A 17,130-nucleotide genomic window follows, 5' to 3' on the forward strand; every position below is an offset into this window, starting at 1 on the left:
CACTGGGGGCTCCATAATAAGGAGGTGAAAGCAGATGCCTTGGGGTGCTTCCAGTCTGCCAAGATCCCCACTGCATCCCCTGTCCTTTGACCACTTTGTTGTTGTTGTTCATTCGTTCAGTCGTCTCCGACTCTTTGTGACCTCATGGACCAGCCTACGCCAGAGCTCCCTGTCGGCCGTTACCACCCCCAGCTCCCTCAAGGTCAGTCCAGTCACTTCAAGGATGCCATCCATCCATCTTGCCCTTGGTCGGCCCCTCTTCCTTTTGCCTTCCACTTTCCCCAGCATAATTGTCTTCTCTAGGCTTTCCTGTCTCCTCATGATGTGGCCAAAGTACTTCAACTTTGTCTCTAGTATCTTTCCCTCCAGTGAGCAGTCGAGCTTTATTTCCTGGAGGATGGACTGGTTGGATCTTCTCGCAGTCCAAGGCACTCTCAGCACTTTCCTCCAACACCACAGCTCAAAAGCATGACCTTTGACCACTACCCTCTGAAAAAAGTTGCTGGTGAAATAGCAAATAGTACTTCCAAATCCTTCAGGGGCACAGCCTGCAATATAAATCATAGCTAGTTATAATTAATACGCAATATAAATTATAGGTAATATAAATTATAGCTAGATCAGTGTGCTCATAAACTTGGACTCCTCTTTACACAGGCAGAGTCTCATTTTATGCCCACATCAAGACAGAGGCATGATGAGATGGGTTGGTGTTGTGCTGCTTAGTAACATAATGCAACACAGTCTCTATTGAAATATACCTACAAAATCACAACACAGGCATATACAACAACAGGAAGTCGAAGTTTGAATGTTAATTTCAAAGATAGTATGTTTCTATGTGTTATACAAAAAAAAAATATTTGTAAAAAAACCCAGGAAGTCAAAGATAAAAAGGAAAGCATAATAAAACGTTACTAATCTCAAGAATAAAATCTGCAACAGTCCCATAAAATAATGCATCAGAGTTGTTCAGAAGGTATGGAACTTTACAACACCTTTGCCATTGAGAACACTGTGAAAAAAATAGAATTCTTGCATTTCACCCATATATTATCATATTTAGGGCATAGAAACAAAGAATGGTGAAGCATTTAAACAGAAATGCAGGGCCCATCCACACAGCTCTATATCCCAGAATATCAAGGCAGAAAATCCCACAATATCTGCTTTGAACAGAGATATATGAGTCCACACTGCCATATAACCTAGTTCAAAGCAGATAATGTGGTATTTTACTCAGCTGTGTGGAAGGGGTCCGAGTGAGTAGTTTTATTTATTTATTTATTTGCTTTATTTCTATACCGCATTTTTCAGCCCAAACAGGCGACTCAATGCGGTTTACATGGTACAAATTATCAAACAATGTCAGTGCAATTAAAACGCAACAAATGCAACAAACAGGATCAACAACATCAATCCACAACAATTAACAAATCAAAACAAGACAAGTCAACAAAACAAAACATAACGCCTCAGTGAAATCCGATCCGTTCTCATAATCCTTGTGCCATTCCTATGTTCCATTTACCGTCTTCCTTGATTGGTTGCACTGCTTAACCAAACGCTTGTTCATAAAGCCAGGTCTTAACCTTTCTCCAAAACGTTCCAGCCATGGATGGTGTTGGTGCCTCATGTCCACTCCAAACCAAATAGACATTTGGAAGGAGAAGGTGAAATCAAGAGGGGTCGCCAAAGACCATCAGATAACTTAGTATTTTCTGATGGTCATGGGGGTTCTGTGTGGAAAGTTTGGTCCAATTCTATCGTTGGTGGGGTTGAGAATACTATTTCATTGTGGGTGAACTATAAATCCCAACAAATACAACTAGTTAATGAAAATATGTAATTCAACTCCCAAATGGCAAGGTCTATTTTCTCCAAACTCTACCAGTGTTCACATTTGGGCGTATTGAGTATTTGTGCCAAGTTTGATCCAGATCCATCATTGCTTGAGTCCACAGTGCTCTCTGGATGTAGGTGAACTACAACTCTAAAAACTCAAGGTCAATGTCCACCAGACCTTCCCAGTATTTTCTCTTGGTCATGGGAATTCTGTGTGCCATGTTTGATTCAATTCCATCATTGATGGGAGTTCAGAAGGCTCTTTGATTTAAGGTGAACTATAAATCCCAGCAACTCCAGCATTACCAAATCAATCACCCCCAAGCCAACTCCACCAGTATTCAAATTTTGGGCGTATTGGGTATTTGTGCCAAATTTGATCCAGGGACTGAAAATACATCCTGCATATCAGATATTTACATTACAATTCATAACAGTAGCAAAATTACAATTATGAAGTAACAATGAAAATAATGTTATGGTTGGGGGTCACCACAACATGAGGACCTGTATTAAAGGGTTGCGGCATTAGGAAGGTTGAGAACCACTGCTCTAAGCCAATGTTTTCATGACTGCTTGGCTTCACATTTCTGAAAGCCAAGGTTCCATAAGAGGGTTTTCTTGTTATAGGCACCCTAGACCCTCTCCTTGTCAGCATTTCCACATTATATGGCCCTTTATTTTATCTGCAGATGACACTTGGAGGAACGTTCAAGGAGCTGCCCGAGCAAACATTTCTCATCAGTTTTGCCAAAGCACCAAATCAGAAATTTAGAAGAATGAAAAGACAAGGAGATCAGGAAAGGAAAAATGACAAGCAGGACAGAATTGCATCATTCCACTTTCTTTGACCCTATCTAGGAAGCTGGAGGTCTCAGCAAGTGTTGGAACAGTTGAAATGATAGCATTAGGACAACTGGCTAGAGATGGGTGGAACCAGGTAAATTTAAAGGTTAATTTGTGTTACATATTGTAAGCAATAATGTCCACAGAACATTTCCTATTCATCTTACACTTTAGAGCTTGCAAGGCAGAATCAATTACTACCTCACTATAAAAAGTACTTACTGTTCTTTAATTCCACAATCTGTCCATTTTTTTCCAGTTTAGCTGCCAGTTGCCCTTTAGAATTAATCAATCATGCACATTCATTAGACCAAAGCAAACAAGCGCAAAACATCCTCTCGGTTTCAGAAATAAGAGAAAAAGGTCAACCCAGATCCAGCTTCCCCCTCATTTGAGTGGTTTGAAAGGCAAAATTAAATTCCTCCATTTGATAGGGTGCAATTCATTATGTTCTGCAACAAACTAATCCTTCCCCCCACCACCACATATACACACTTATCAAAGGGCATGCTAAAACCAGAGTAGGCAAAATTCCTTAGAAGCGAGACCTAAATAAGCCGACTGAGGTTAAAACTCGGTACTCATTTACCTGAAACTCCACATACACATTAAACTCAACAGCACTTATTTTCAAGCAGGCAATGGTATATAATTTCGGTTCAATTCCATTTTGATCTGAAATTGCAAAATCTGAATTGAATAGGAAACAAAGCTGACAAATAGCTGAAAATTTGTTGTGGTGGTTTGAACACAGTTTAGGGTCCAAATTCTCTGTGGGACTGTTGTGCAGCTGGCTGGGAGTCAGCTGTATTAAGATCACTACCGACCAAAAAGTCATGAGTTCGAAGCCGGCCCAGGTCGGAGTGAGCTTCCGACCAATTTGTGTAGCTTGCTGTCAACCTTTGCAGCCCAAAATACAGTTGCATCTGTCAAGTAGGAAATTTAGGTACCGCTTATGTGGGGAGGCTAATTTACGATGCCATAAAAGTCTCCAGCAAGCATGCAAAGAATGAGGAAGTACACCATCAGTGTTACTAATGGACGGTGAAGCGACAGCTCCCCTGTGGGCCAGAATACCCTCATGAAAAAGCTGGAATGTTAAATAGCCTCTGTGTGTCTGTCTATATATGTTGTGTGTCTATGGCATTGAATGTTTGCCATGTATATGTACATTGTAATCCGCCATGAGTCCCCTGCGGGGTAAGAAGAGCGGAATATAAATACTGCAAATAATAAATAAATAAATAAATAAATAAATCCCAAGTCATGCCCTCTCAGTCTCAGAGGAGGACAATGGCAAACTTGCTCGGGACAATTTTGCCTATCAAACCCCGTGATAGGGTCAGCATCGGTCAGAAATGACAGGAGGGCACATGACAACAATAGCATTTTTGTTAAAGTTTCCTTAAATTCTCAAAATTGGAACATGGGGAAAAGCAAAGCCAACACATTTGCCCATCTCTGAGCAGACATGGATAGAACTGGGCTGAAAAATACTTTGCGATGCTGGATTGTAGGAGCAGCAAAAGACGTCTGCACAGGCCAATAAGAATCTGAGTACACGAGACAAGTGAATGGCTGAGAGACAACTGGCATACATGAAACCAATTAAGAGATGTGTCAATGGGCTGCTGCCAGAATTCACTAAGATAAGCTCAAACAAGATAAGGGAGAAAGGTACTGTAGTGTCTCTGCTCTGACAATAAGGCATAACTCTTTTCTCCTGGAAGATTATTGAGCACCTCCCCTTTTTGGAAACTCACAGTTTGTGCCATGTCTACATTGTTAAGCAAGTTATTGTTAAGAGACTGGGCTGCAATTTTTATTCCCCTTTTTTTAAAAAAAAGTATTTATTAATTTGTGCTAAGTATATCTAATCACTAATATTATAAAGCAAAACAAATACCTCTTCTTCTTTTTTTATTTTAAAAAAAAGCAAATCGCTATGGCAATCTTCAGTTAACATATAGGTAAAGTCTAATCTGCTTAAGCACAAATAGACACTCTAAATGTAGGATGACCTAAATATGCACTGTTCTATTCCTGGTGGTCTGTTTTGATTGTTCTGCTGCTGCTATTTGGCTGGGCTCCTTGCTTATTAGTCTTTGGAGTTATTCAGCCAGATTTTATTTAATTGTGTCTTTTTCAAAAATGCTTGAACTGTAAACCACCTTGGAAGCTTGGAAGACCGAAAGGCAGTTATAATCACAGTAAAGGAGGAATTAAATTAAAATAATGAGTATTATAAAAGGTCAAGGAATTGTGTTAGACGTGAGGCTTCTTTCTCCATGCCTCATCCCATTATGTATACTTACTATGCCTCGTCTGCCCACAATGTGTAGCAGGAGGAAGGGAGTGGGAGCAGCTCTGTTGAAACTTTAAACAGAAATACAATGAATCGTTTTAACTGATGGTGCACCTGATTGTTAATGACAATATCAGATCGGTTCCTGACTTCAGGAGTATGGTTATTATCCAAAACATATATATGCACAATAATAATAATAATAATAATAATAATAATAATAATAAGTAATGCAGATGAAACAATAAATCACATTCTCAGCTGCTGCAAGATGATCGCGCAGACAGACTACAAGCAGAGGCATAACACCATTGCTCAGATGATTCATTGGAACAAATATCATCTGCCTGCGAAAAAGAACTGGTGGGATCACAAGCTGGAAAAAATTACGGAGAATGAACACGTCAAGCTACTCTGGGACTTCTGAATTCAGACAGACAGAGTTTTGGAGCACAATACTCCTGACCTCACAATAGTGTTAAAAAACAAAGTATGGATTGTTGATGTTGCAATCCCAGGTGACGGCAGGATTGAAGAGAAACAACTGGAAAAACTGACATGATGTGATTATTTAAAGATCGAACTGCAAAGACTCTGGCACAAGCCAGTAAATGTGGTCCCAGTGGTGATCGGCACACTGGATGCAGTGCCTAAAGACCTTGGCCTACACTTAAACACAATCGGCGCTGGCAAGAATACCATCTCCCAGCTGCAAAAGGCCACCTTACTGAGATCTCCATGCATTATTTGGCGATACATCACACAGTCCTAGACACTTGGGAAGTGTCCGACATGTGATCCAACACAACTGCTAGCAGAGTTGTGCAACACAACTGCTGTGGACTCATCTTGTTGTGTTTCAAATAATAATAATAATCATCATCATCATCTTTATTTATACCCCGCCCCATCTCCCCGAAGGGACTCAGGGCGGCTCACAAAAGAGTCAAGGTTCCACACAGAAGAATAAAATTACACAGCACCAGTAAAATACATATATTAACTGAATACAAACAATGGACAACATCAACTGATAAAATTAAGAGTTTAAAATTTCTAAAACACAGTCAAGTCTGTGGGTCACTGGGCTTCCTCAATCATGAAGTAAAGTGCTAAGCAACAATGGTTGACGTCATCATATACAACCATAGTACACCTGTTTAAATAGCCATGTCTGTAGGCTAGACCTGAAAATTTGGAGATTTGAGGCTAATCGAATCTCTCTAGGGACGGCATTCCAGAGTTGGGGAGCCACCACTAAGAAGGCCCTCTCTCTCATCCTCACCAATCACACCTGTGACAGTGGTGGGACCAAGAGAAAGCCCTTACCAGCAAATCTCAGGGCCCACACTAGTTCATAGAAGGAGATGCGGTCTCAAAGATAGGTTGGACCCAAAGCATGTAGAGCTTTATAGCTGTTAATCTGCACTTTGAATTGGGCCCAGAAACTAATCGGGAGCCAGTGGAGCTGCTTTAATAGGGGTGGTATGTTCCCTATAGCTGGCACCAGTTAGTAATCTATGGGGTGACAGACGTCACAATCAGGTCACCCTTTCATCATATGTGTAATTCTTAAAATATTGTACCGTAGGTCATCCACTTTCGTGGGGATTAGGGCTACAATGGGACATACAAGTGAAAAATCCAAAAATGAGACACTATTTTTTAATCTGAGAGAACACCTCTGTAGGAATCTCTGGAGGACCCAGAGATTCTGAGAACACTCATATTAATCAAATCTGTAAATAATAAAATCTGCAACAGTTACACCTCTAAACATGGAGTGCTGACTGGATACTGCACAATATGTGTACATGGGAATCAAGCTCTTCTTTGTTTTCTAATATAGCAGAATATTATGTTTTACTGACTAAATATTGCAAAGCGTTCCTATAAATATGAGGGTTCTTATAATAACAATGGACTGATTATTTGCTTATTCTTGCTTGCTCTTCCTAACTGTAATTTGCTTCCTCTAAGCAAATTCTAAATCCATAAAATGCTTCTTATGCAGGAGATATGTTAATAGAAGTCAGCTCTACGTGGAAATTTAGAGAACTGAAAGAAAAATGGAGAGATTTCCACATATTTATTTAAGCAACACCCTATCCTGTCCCTTGAAGAGTCTAAATAAGTAGGGTAGAGGAAAAGAGCCCATAACTAGCAGATCCCCTAATTGCATACAGTCCCAAATACCATAAAAGACTTTCCTGCTACTATAATCTGGCAGAATGGCTTACCAATGAATACTTTTATAATGGTTTGCACGTTGTCAGCCAGGTGATTTAAATAGTTTTCAGTGTATTCCAGTGACAGAAAATCTTGTTCTTAATGTTCTACTTAAGTACCAAACTCACTTTCTTTAGCTAAACAATTTAGAATTCTGCAGATAAATAAAATGTTTGTCATGGCAATGCTTCATCCATAATATCCCACGGCTGATATTTAACCAAAAAGAAAACATCGAGGCAACACAAAGATTTCTTTTTAAAATATTCCTCTGTTGTATGTTCACTAGATCTTTCCCAATAATGCAACTCCTGGCCTGGACCAGTCATTCAGTCTTTTATTTACTGTCTCTTACTAATCACATTCTGTTTGAGGTGGGGAAGCTCCAAGAAAAGTACCTGATTTAGGGCCACATCAGACAGGGTAAATTTAGTGTCCTGGGATGCTTGAACCCTGTATTGGGGAGGGAACTCCACACCAGACATCACAAGACGTAATGTGACTTTCAGTGGGGTCCCCAATCCCAAGGACACTAGTAGAAGCATTGTCAGAAGCTTCTCCCACAATACAGAAGGTTTCCCATGTTGTGCTGCCTTCAATGGTGCCAACACAGAACCTCTACGGAAGGGTGACATTTCCCCCATGTGATGTGGGTAGTGTTGCCAAGATGGAGCTGTGCGCAGGGTGACAGATCCGTCCCACTGCACCTCTTTTCTCACAGAAGCCAGGCAAAGTGTCCTGCTTCCCATGGCCTTTATAATGAGCTTCAAGAAAATAAATAGATGACTGGCACCTGCTAGACATTTGCCCTTACTTTAGGGGTGGAGAATCTTTTTCTCCTCGAATCAGAAACTGATTTTATAAGTCTCTCCCGTTTTCCAGTTTTTGTACCAATTCCACCACCACCACCACCCCGCCGCCACTGAGACTAACAATCAAGCTTTAATCTAAAACCTGGAATATTGTGTCCAATTCTGGGCACCACAATAAAGAGAGATATGGACAAGATGGAATGTGTCCAGAGGAGGGCGACTAAAATGATCAAGGGTCTGGAGAACAAGCCCTATGAGGAGTGGCTTAAAAAGCTGGGCATGTTTAGCTTGAGGGCCCTTCCACACAGGCATACAACCCATAATATCAAGTCAGAAAAATCCCATAATATCTGCTTTGAACTGAGTTATCTGAGTCCATACTGCCATATATTCCCGTTCAAAGAAGATAAGGTGGGATTTTATTCAGCTGTGTGGAAGGGGCCCAAGGGTCCTTCCAGACAGGTCCTATATCCCAAGATCCGATCCCAGGTTTTCTGTTTATCCCAGATTATCAGGCAGTGTGGACTCATATAATCCAGTTTAAAACAGAAAATCTGGGATCAGATACTGGGATATAGGGCCTGTCTAGAAGGACCAAGAAAATGACTTGCTCAAAGTCATCCACTAGGTTTCCTTGGCTGGACAGAGATTGTCATTATCTCCAGAGTCCTTGTCCAACATTTATTTTTTATTTTTTGTCGTGTCAGGAGTGACCTGAGAAACTGCAAGTCGCTTCTGGTGTGAGAGAATTGGCCGTCTGCAAGGACATTGCCCAGGGCACGCCCGGATGATTTGATGTTTTAACATTCAAATGACAACATGCCACACTAGCTCCATTTTTGCCTAAATATTGCGTGGAAGGTGGACAAAGACAAATGACAAAGCTCCACTGACATATGTAGTTTTTTAAAGAGCAGTCTGCAGTGAATATATTTGTTATTGTGAAAATAACAAAAACTAATTAAGCGAAAGGAAGGCTTGATTCAATTATTATATCAACCCACAAAATTAAACATATTCAAAATCTATTCTTAGCTATTTGTTTTTGATTACAAGCCATGAAATTTTAAAACTGCAACTTTGGCAAAGTTGCTCCAGATTTCTCAGTCACAAGCACCCAAAGTTATTCATTATTTTGATCTAATTAAGATGAGGATAAAACCAACAGACCACAAAGAATGGATCTGGCTACACCACAGACGGTAAATACTGTTTTACTGTGCTTCCAATTCCACGTACATATAAAAAACCTGACTTTCCTGGCTCATTTCCTGAGGGGGCGTGGAATCCTAGTTTTACATTTTCTTAACATATGTTTGCTAGACACTGCATTTCCTGTGGTCCTATCTTGGACAGCGAGTAGCTATATCTGGTAAAGGAGATGAAAGGTCAGTGACCCTTCATCTTTATTTCCTATCCCAGATAGAGAAAGCAGTTGTTGTCTTTAGCTGACAAAACTGAGTAAAATAAAAGCAGCTGTGGTTACTTTGAGAAAAGGACATCCATGCTGAGGAAAAAAAACTACCAGTAATATAACATTTGCAAAACAGAAAATATTTTTATCAGACCAGCAGAGAAAGGAGGTGGCTCAGATAAGAATTCATATTGTTAGCTTCAACCCAACTATCACACTAAAGAGCAGAACTGGGACGAGACTAAAGCTGGTCATCAATGGGGACAAATGAAAGATACTCCACTTAGGCAGAAAAAAATGAAATGCAAAGAATGAGGGACACGTGGCTTGGGAGCAGTACATATGAAAAAGAGTCCTCGTAGACATGAGTTAAACATGAGTCAACAATGTGATGCAGTGGCAAAAAAAGCCAATGGGATTTTGCCCTGCATCAATAGAAGTATAGTGTCTAGATCCAAGGAAGTCATGCTACCCCTCTATTCCGCCTTGGTCAGACCACACCTGTAATACTGTGTTCAATTCTGGGCACCACAATTGAAGAGAGATGGAATGTGTCCAGAGGAGAGCAACTAAAATGATTAAGGGTCTGGAGAACAAGCCCTATGAGGAGCGGCTTAAAGAGCTGGGCATGTTTAGCCTGAAGAAGAGAAGGCTGAGAGGAGACATGATAGCCATGTATAAATATGAGAGAGGAAGTCATAGGGAGGAGGGAGCGAACTTGTTTTCTGATGCCCTGGAGACTAAGATGTGGAACAATGGCTTCAAACTACAGGAAAGGAAATTCCACCTGAACATTAGGAAGAACTTCCTGAGTGTGAGAACTGTTCAGCAGTGGAACCCTGTGCCCCGGAGTGTGGTAGTGGCTCCTTCTTTGAAAGCTTTTAAACAGAGGGTGTATGGCTATGTGTCAGGGGTGCTTTGAATGTAATTTTCCTGCTTCTTTGCAGGGGGTTGGACTGGATGGCCCATGAGGTCCCTTTCAACTCTATGATAAAGCACACAGAGTTTTTGCTTCTATCTTTTTTTTGGCCTTTGAACCCAGTTCCATATAATACAGGGTATTATATGGTTCTACATGTTCACTTTATCTGGATTGGCCTTGAGGCGGCTTTTACTGCCAGCCCCCAGTCCTCCATAGAGGTGAGAGTCCCTACCACCAGCCCTGGGCTGCTGTGGAAGTTGGAAGGACTTCTGACTGTCCAGAACTGCTACTGAACAGTCAGCCTTCTTCTCTCTCTCCTGTTCTCATCAAAATGACAGTCAATGAGTACAACACAGCTAGTGCCTGTCACTTGTCACCTGGAGTGATGCCAGCCGGGGTACCAGAGAACCACAGAGCAAGGGAGGGTAAAGAGAAAGAAACACTTCCCACTTTCATTTTTCCGATTGCCCTTGTGTATTGTCACTACAGGTAACAAGTGGCAAATACTAACTAAACAGGAATTGGGGGGGGGGGGGGGGAGGCTACAATTACATATGTAAACAGTTGTAGTCAGTTCCATCTCAGAGCTGGTCCAAATGCTTACATGAACCCATTGGTTGACTTCCAGTATAGTCCACAGGGATAAATAGAACCGTAAACTTGCTTGTAGTCTTCTTATTAAGTTCATAAGTCACCTTCACTTTTATTCTATCTGGATGTTTTTCCTTTCTCTTAAGTACTTCTTTAAAGATTGCCAATCGATCATTCTTTTCTTACTCCTGTCATAGACCATTTTTGCCAGTGTATCCATCTCCATATAATCTCTAATCTTGAGAAACCATGATTCGAGTGAGGGAAGTTCTTTAGTTTTCCACTTTCTGGCTAGGACAGTTCTATCCGCTGCTGACAGGTAATATAATAGCTTGTCGTTGTTTATCCCTGGATCAAAATCTAATAAGTGTAATAAATAATACTCCGATTTTAACTCAAATTTAATCTGTAATATCTTTGTACTTGTATATGTATTTCCTTCCAGAAGTTCTTCACTCTTTTGCACTGCCATCAAACATGGAGATAGGAGCCTGGTTGATCTCCACATTTCCAACATAAAATTTGGACAATTGTTGCCGGGTTAGGTACCAACGGAAGCATTTTTTGCCAATTCTCGGTTATATTAGCCGATTTGGAATACTTAAATTTTTTCCTCCATATGTTTTCCCAATCTTTAAGCAATGTAGTGTGGCCAAGGTCCACTACCCATTTTATCATGTTGTCTTTTATTAATTCTGTCTCCGTGTCCCACTCAAGCAATTTTTGGTATAGTAACTTTATTAGTTTCTGCTTGTTTTCTGCTGCCCTGGAGACTAGGACGCGGAACAATGGCTTCAAACTACAAGAAAGGAGATTCCATCTGAATATTAGGAAGAACTTCCTGACTGCAAGAGCTGTTCAGCAGTGGAACTCTCTGCCCCAGAGTGTGGTGGAGGCTCATTCTATGGAGGCTTTTAAACAGAGGCTGGATGGCCATCTGTTGGGGTTGCTTTGAACATGATTGTCCTGCTACTTGGCAGGGGGTTGGACTGGATGGTCCACGAGGTCTCTTCCAACTCTATGATTCTATAAGGAGCAATTACTGAAAACACCCGACACTAGACTAACAGCACTACTAATCACAATGAAATTCAGAGCTCTAATGTGTCCAAGACAGTAGAAATCAAAAATAAGTTCAGCGTGCAATGGGGGAGAAAAGACAGAGATGGAAGGATGAAAGAAGACGGCCAAAGCTTTCATAATAGTGAGGCAAAGGTCAAAAAGAATGAGTAAAAGAAGTGTTTCTCTGGATATATCTCTACTCTAGTATTAATGCTGTTTGACACTACTTGAACTGCCACGACTCAATGCTATGGAATCCTTGGTAGTTTAGTTTTATAAGGTCTTTAACCTTCACTGATAAAGAACGCTGGTGTCTCACCAAACTAAAAGTTTCAGGATTCCATAGCATTGAGCCATTGCAGTTCAAGTGGTGTCAAACTGCTTTAATTCTACACTGTCTATGCTCCCTTAGAAATAAGCACAGTAGAACTGGGGGTTGCAAAAACCATGCATTTCCAAGCCCAATGTCGTAATATTTTACACGTTATTGTTACTGGTGCTGGAATGTGGAGAGTTAGACGAGAAAGAGGTTCTAAGAGGATAAGTATACATCGAAAGGCTTCTATAATCATCTGGCATGTGCTCACATCTTCCTCCCTGGAGGAAGAATAGGCTGGGAAGTGATAAATGTTAATACACTTTCAAGCATATGGAGAGTACTGCACATATTTGCAGTATCTGCCTATTCTGTTTTATGGCAATTTTGAAATTCGATTGGATTTTCTATTGATTTTCATTGCTGTTAGCCACTCTGTGTTGTGTGTGCTATGTAAGCATTAGAAGGACAAGATGCAAGTTTTCTATTAGACAAATAAAACTGCCACTGCGTTTAATTTCTTCCTGGTTTTGAGTCCTGAGGGACTTCCAAGCGACAGAATTTTACACGTAAGGGAAATATTCTTTTATCATGCCTTCTGGTTATAGCACTGAGTCCAAATCAAGACTTCTTACAACTGACATTAAAAGTAGTTTAAAACTGTGGTGGTCAACGGCTCCCATTTCTGTGGGGTTGTGAATCTGATTTGGGTTTGGCACTGAACTCTGGAGGAGCTATCCAATGTGATGAACATATCTGGGGTAAGTTTGGGACTTTAGGTTTCCTTGTTACCAAACTGAAACTCAAACCAATTTACTGTCGAAGGGTTTCACAGCCGGAATCACTGAAGTGTTGTGTGGTTTCTAGGCTGTATGGCATCTTCAGAGGTCTTGGCGGTGGCCGGGAGAGCTTTTGCACAATTAAAACTTGTGCACCAACTGAACCTGTACCTTGAGAAGTCTGATCTGGCTATGGTAGTCCATGCTCCTGTTACATCCTGAATAGACTACTACAATGCACTCTATGTGGGGCTGCATTTGAAGACTGCCCAGAAACTTCAATTAGTACAACGGTCGGCAGCCAGGCTGCTCAGCTGAGCGGCCTACAGGGAGCATACAACTCTTGTGTTATGCCAGCTCCACTGGATGCCGATCAGCTTCTGAGCACAATTCAAAGTGTTGGTTTTAACCTTTAAAGCCTAAACGGTTCTGGCCCAGACTAACTGTCCGAAAGTATTTCCTGGTACAAACCATCACGAAACTTAAGATTATCTGGAGAGGCCCTGCTCTTGACCCTACCGACATCGCAAACGTGATTGGTGGGGACAAGGGACAGGGCCTTCTCATCAGTGGCCCCCTGCCTGTTGAACGCTCTCCCCAGAGATATCAGAATGGCCACCTCCCTCCCGTCTTTTAGAAGGAAAATCAAGACCTGGCTTTGGGACCAAGCATTCGATAAGTGAGCAGCAAGTGAAAGAAGATTTTAACAGTTATGGCAATGATTTGACCCAGATTGGATTTTAGATTCTGATTTTAATAATGCGTGCGTTAAACAATTGTTTTAATTACTGTTTTAATTTCTGTATTATTGATTGTTTTATTATGATGACACCATGTGGTGCTTTTGTGAGGCTGCCTTGAGTCCCCTCTCAGGGGTGAGTAGGATGGGGTATAAATGGAGGAAATAAATAAATGTTGCTATAACATGGCCATACAGCCCGGAAACCACACAACAATCAAATCGATGCCACCATCACACCAGTATAAACCACCACCTGGAACAAGAAGGATGGTTTTACAAAGCACTAGCCCTTTCCAAGTTGCAATCCAAATATTTTCTATGAAGAATACAAATAACGTAGAGAATAAATGAGTGGTACAATTCAAATATTAAAATGTGGTATTGCCTAATGAATCCTTTACATTTAAGAGCTCCTCACACAAATTCTAGTAATCCACATAAAATATAAAATCTCCTAATACAGACATTGGTCTGCCTTTGAGTCTCAAAAGAGCAGAGAAAATTGCCAGTGAAAAATGTCACCGGCGAATCTGGCAAGTCACATTTGGCAGGGAACGTCAATTAAAGGCAGCAACTATTTTTTGAAAATGAAGATCAAAGTTGAGATGAGGGGACATTTCATGCCAGACCCACCTTGCAGATTTAAAAGTAAAGGGTATGATATATTGCATAGGTGATTATAACTTTGGGACTTATTATGTAAAGGAAGAAGTAGGGTTTCTAAAAGAGAGAAATGGGAGAGTTGGGTAATGTGACATACCCACTCGGTTCTTGACATAAAGTTGGTAGCTATTTATTTATTTGTTTATTTATTTAGAGCTTTTATAACCCGGTCTTCTTGACCTCCGAGGAGGGACTCAGGCCGGCTAACAACAGAGAATCAATATACAAATAAACTAAAGCATAATAACGTCATAGTACATTAATACATTAAAACACATTAAAATACAGATCAAGAATTACATAAAGCCAATTCGTCAAGGTAAATCACAAATTCATCTTGTGGTCAACAGTTATTGATTCGATCAACAATTTGAGAATGCTAAATTCCAGAGCCAAGATTTTACCATCTTTCTGAGAGTCGGGAGGGAGGGGGCAGATCTGATCTTTATCGGGAGAGAGTTCCACAGCCGAGGGGCCACCACCGAGAAGGCCCTGTCTCTCGTCCCCACCAGGTGCAATTGCGAAGGTGGTGGAACCGAGAGCAGGGCCCCTCCAGAAGATCTTAACAACCTTGATGGTTCGTAGGGGAAAATCCGTTTGGACAGGCAAACTGGGCCGGAGTTGTTTAGGGCTTTATAGGTCAACACCAGCACTTTGAATTGTGCTCGGAAGCCGATTGGCAGCCAGTGGAGCTGGCGCAACAGAGGAGTAGTATGCTCCCTGTACCCCGCTCCTGTTAGTAATCTGGTAAATCATGACTAAATTAATCCTTATTAATTTTAAGGGCTTTAAGTGTAACAAATGTTCTGCATTTTTGTACACACACCCAGAAATAATAGGGGCAGGATGGCAAGGTTCTGCCATTGCAGACCTCAAAGTTTTGTGAAATCCTTGAGTCATAAATTAACACCTCACATCCATCATAATGTTGAAGTAGTTACTAAGCAAGAGCTTTCCAGACATTTCATGTTGGTGACACACTTTTTAGACATGTATCATTTCATGACACAGTAATTCAATTTTACTAGCAAACTGGAAACATACATAAATTGTAATAATGAAATATATGGGGTCATAACATGCCTCCTTTATATTTCATGTATATATTTTAAAATATATGATGAATGGCTTATTTCAGAGGTTTGTCATTACATTCACCAACACACCTACACACTGCAGCCATCACATTAATGTGTTGTGACATGCAGTTTGGAAAGCCCTGCATTAAGCTGTTTCAAATGGATCCAGCAATTTCTTACTGGTGCGACTGCTTCAGATGTGTCAAAAATTAACACATTTAGCATTTTCTCCTGTTTTCATAATGGTATATCATATGGTTCTGCCATTTTTGATCTTAAAATTATGTGGCAGAACATTCCACATACAGACATCGCTTGTAAAATGGGACCATAAGTTCCTGTAGCTTAACCGATTGCACCCTATGGCAATAATAATTATTGATTGTAAGGGCACCATGGGGTTTTTTCCCCCTCTTAGGGAAGTACAGTTGTCCCTCTACATTTGCGGTTTTAACTTTTGTGGATTTGATCTCTCTATGAATCTCTTGGTCCTGCAGTGTCATGCTGGAGGAACTAGAGACGTCTTGAGAGAATATCTCTCTAGGACTCTCTGGTTCCTGTAGTGCAACTCTAGGGTCACCTTCCAGCAGAAAGTCATACTGAAAAATCTAGAAATTCTATGAGAGGTGAAACAATGGCAATTTCTTTATGTTTGTTTCACTTTCGTGGTGGTTTGTTGCCCCAAGAATAGAATAGAATAGCTGTATTGTCATTGTACTATTGCACAACAAAATTAAATGCACACATCACAAAACAACACACCCATCCTTTCACACTCCAACCACCACCAGTGCTACATCATTGCAAAACCATGGAGTTCAGTAAATATGCAGCAGGACTGTGGCACAGCTGGCTGGCAGTCAGCTGCATTAAGATCTCTACTGACCAAAATGTCATGAATTCGAAGCCAGCCCGGGTCGGAGTGAGCTTCCAAACAATTTGTGTAGCTTGCTGTTGAGCTTTGCAGCCCGAAAGACAGTTGCATCTGTCAAGTAGGACATTTAGGTACTGCTTATGTGGGGAGGCTAATTTATGAGGCCATAAAAATCTCCAGCAAGCATGCAAATAATGAGGAAGTACTTCATCAGTGTCACAAATGGACGGTGAAGCGACAGCTCCCCTGGTGGCCAGAATACCCTCATGAAAAAGCTGGAATGTTAAATAGCCTCTGCGTGTCTGTCTATATATGTTGTGTGTCTATGGCATTGAATGTTTGCCATGTATATGTACATTGTAATCCGCCCAGAGTCCCCTGCAGGGTGAGAAGGGCAGAATAGAAATACTGCAAATAAATAATAAATAATAATTTTTTTCTGGCTTATCAAAGAAGATAATTATTTAGCCTTGTAGAAGTGCTTTAGCTGTGTCTCCCGGCATGGCAAAGGGTTGGACTGGATGGCCTTTGTGGTGCCTTCCAACTGTATGATATAATTGTGTAAAGTTCCTAGCAGTGCTTTGAAAAATATTAAGCTTTTCCACCCACATGAAACCCTACGGCAGCAGCTGTTAGCAAAGTTATCTTGTT

At 40.9% G+C, this 17,130-nt stretch overlaps 1 protein-coding gene across 2 annotated transcripts in view; it reads right to left on the bottom strand.

The window, feature by feature from the left end:
* Nucleotides 1-17,130, bottom strand: part of ADGRA1 (adhesion G protein-coupled receptor A1) — a 517,955-nt gene that overhangs the window by 479,024 nt on the left and 21,801 nt on the right. The gene's annotated exons all lie outside the window — the stretch shown is intronic.

This window comes from Anolis sagrei, chromosome 3 (assembly GCF_037176765.1).
Source record: "Anolis sagrei isolate rAnoSag1 chromosome 3, rAnoSag1.mat, whole genome shotgun sequence".
NCBI classification, from domain to species: Eukaryota; Metazoa; Chordata; class Lepidosauria; order Squamata; family Dactyloidae; genus Anolis; species Anolis sagrei.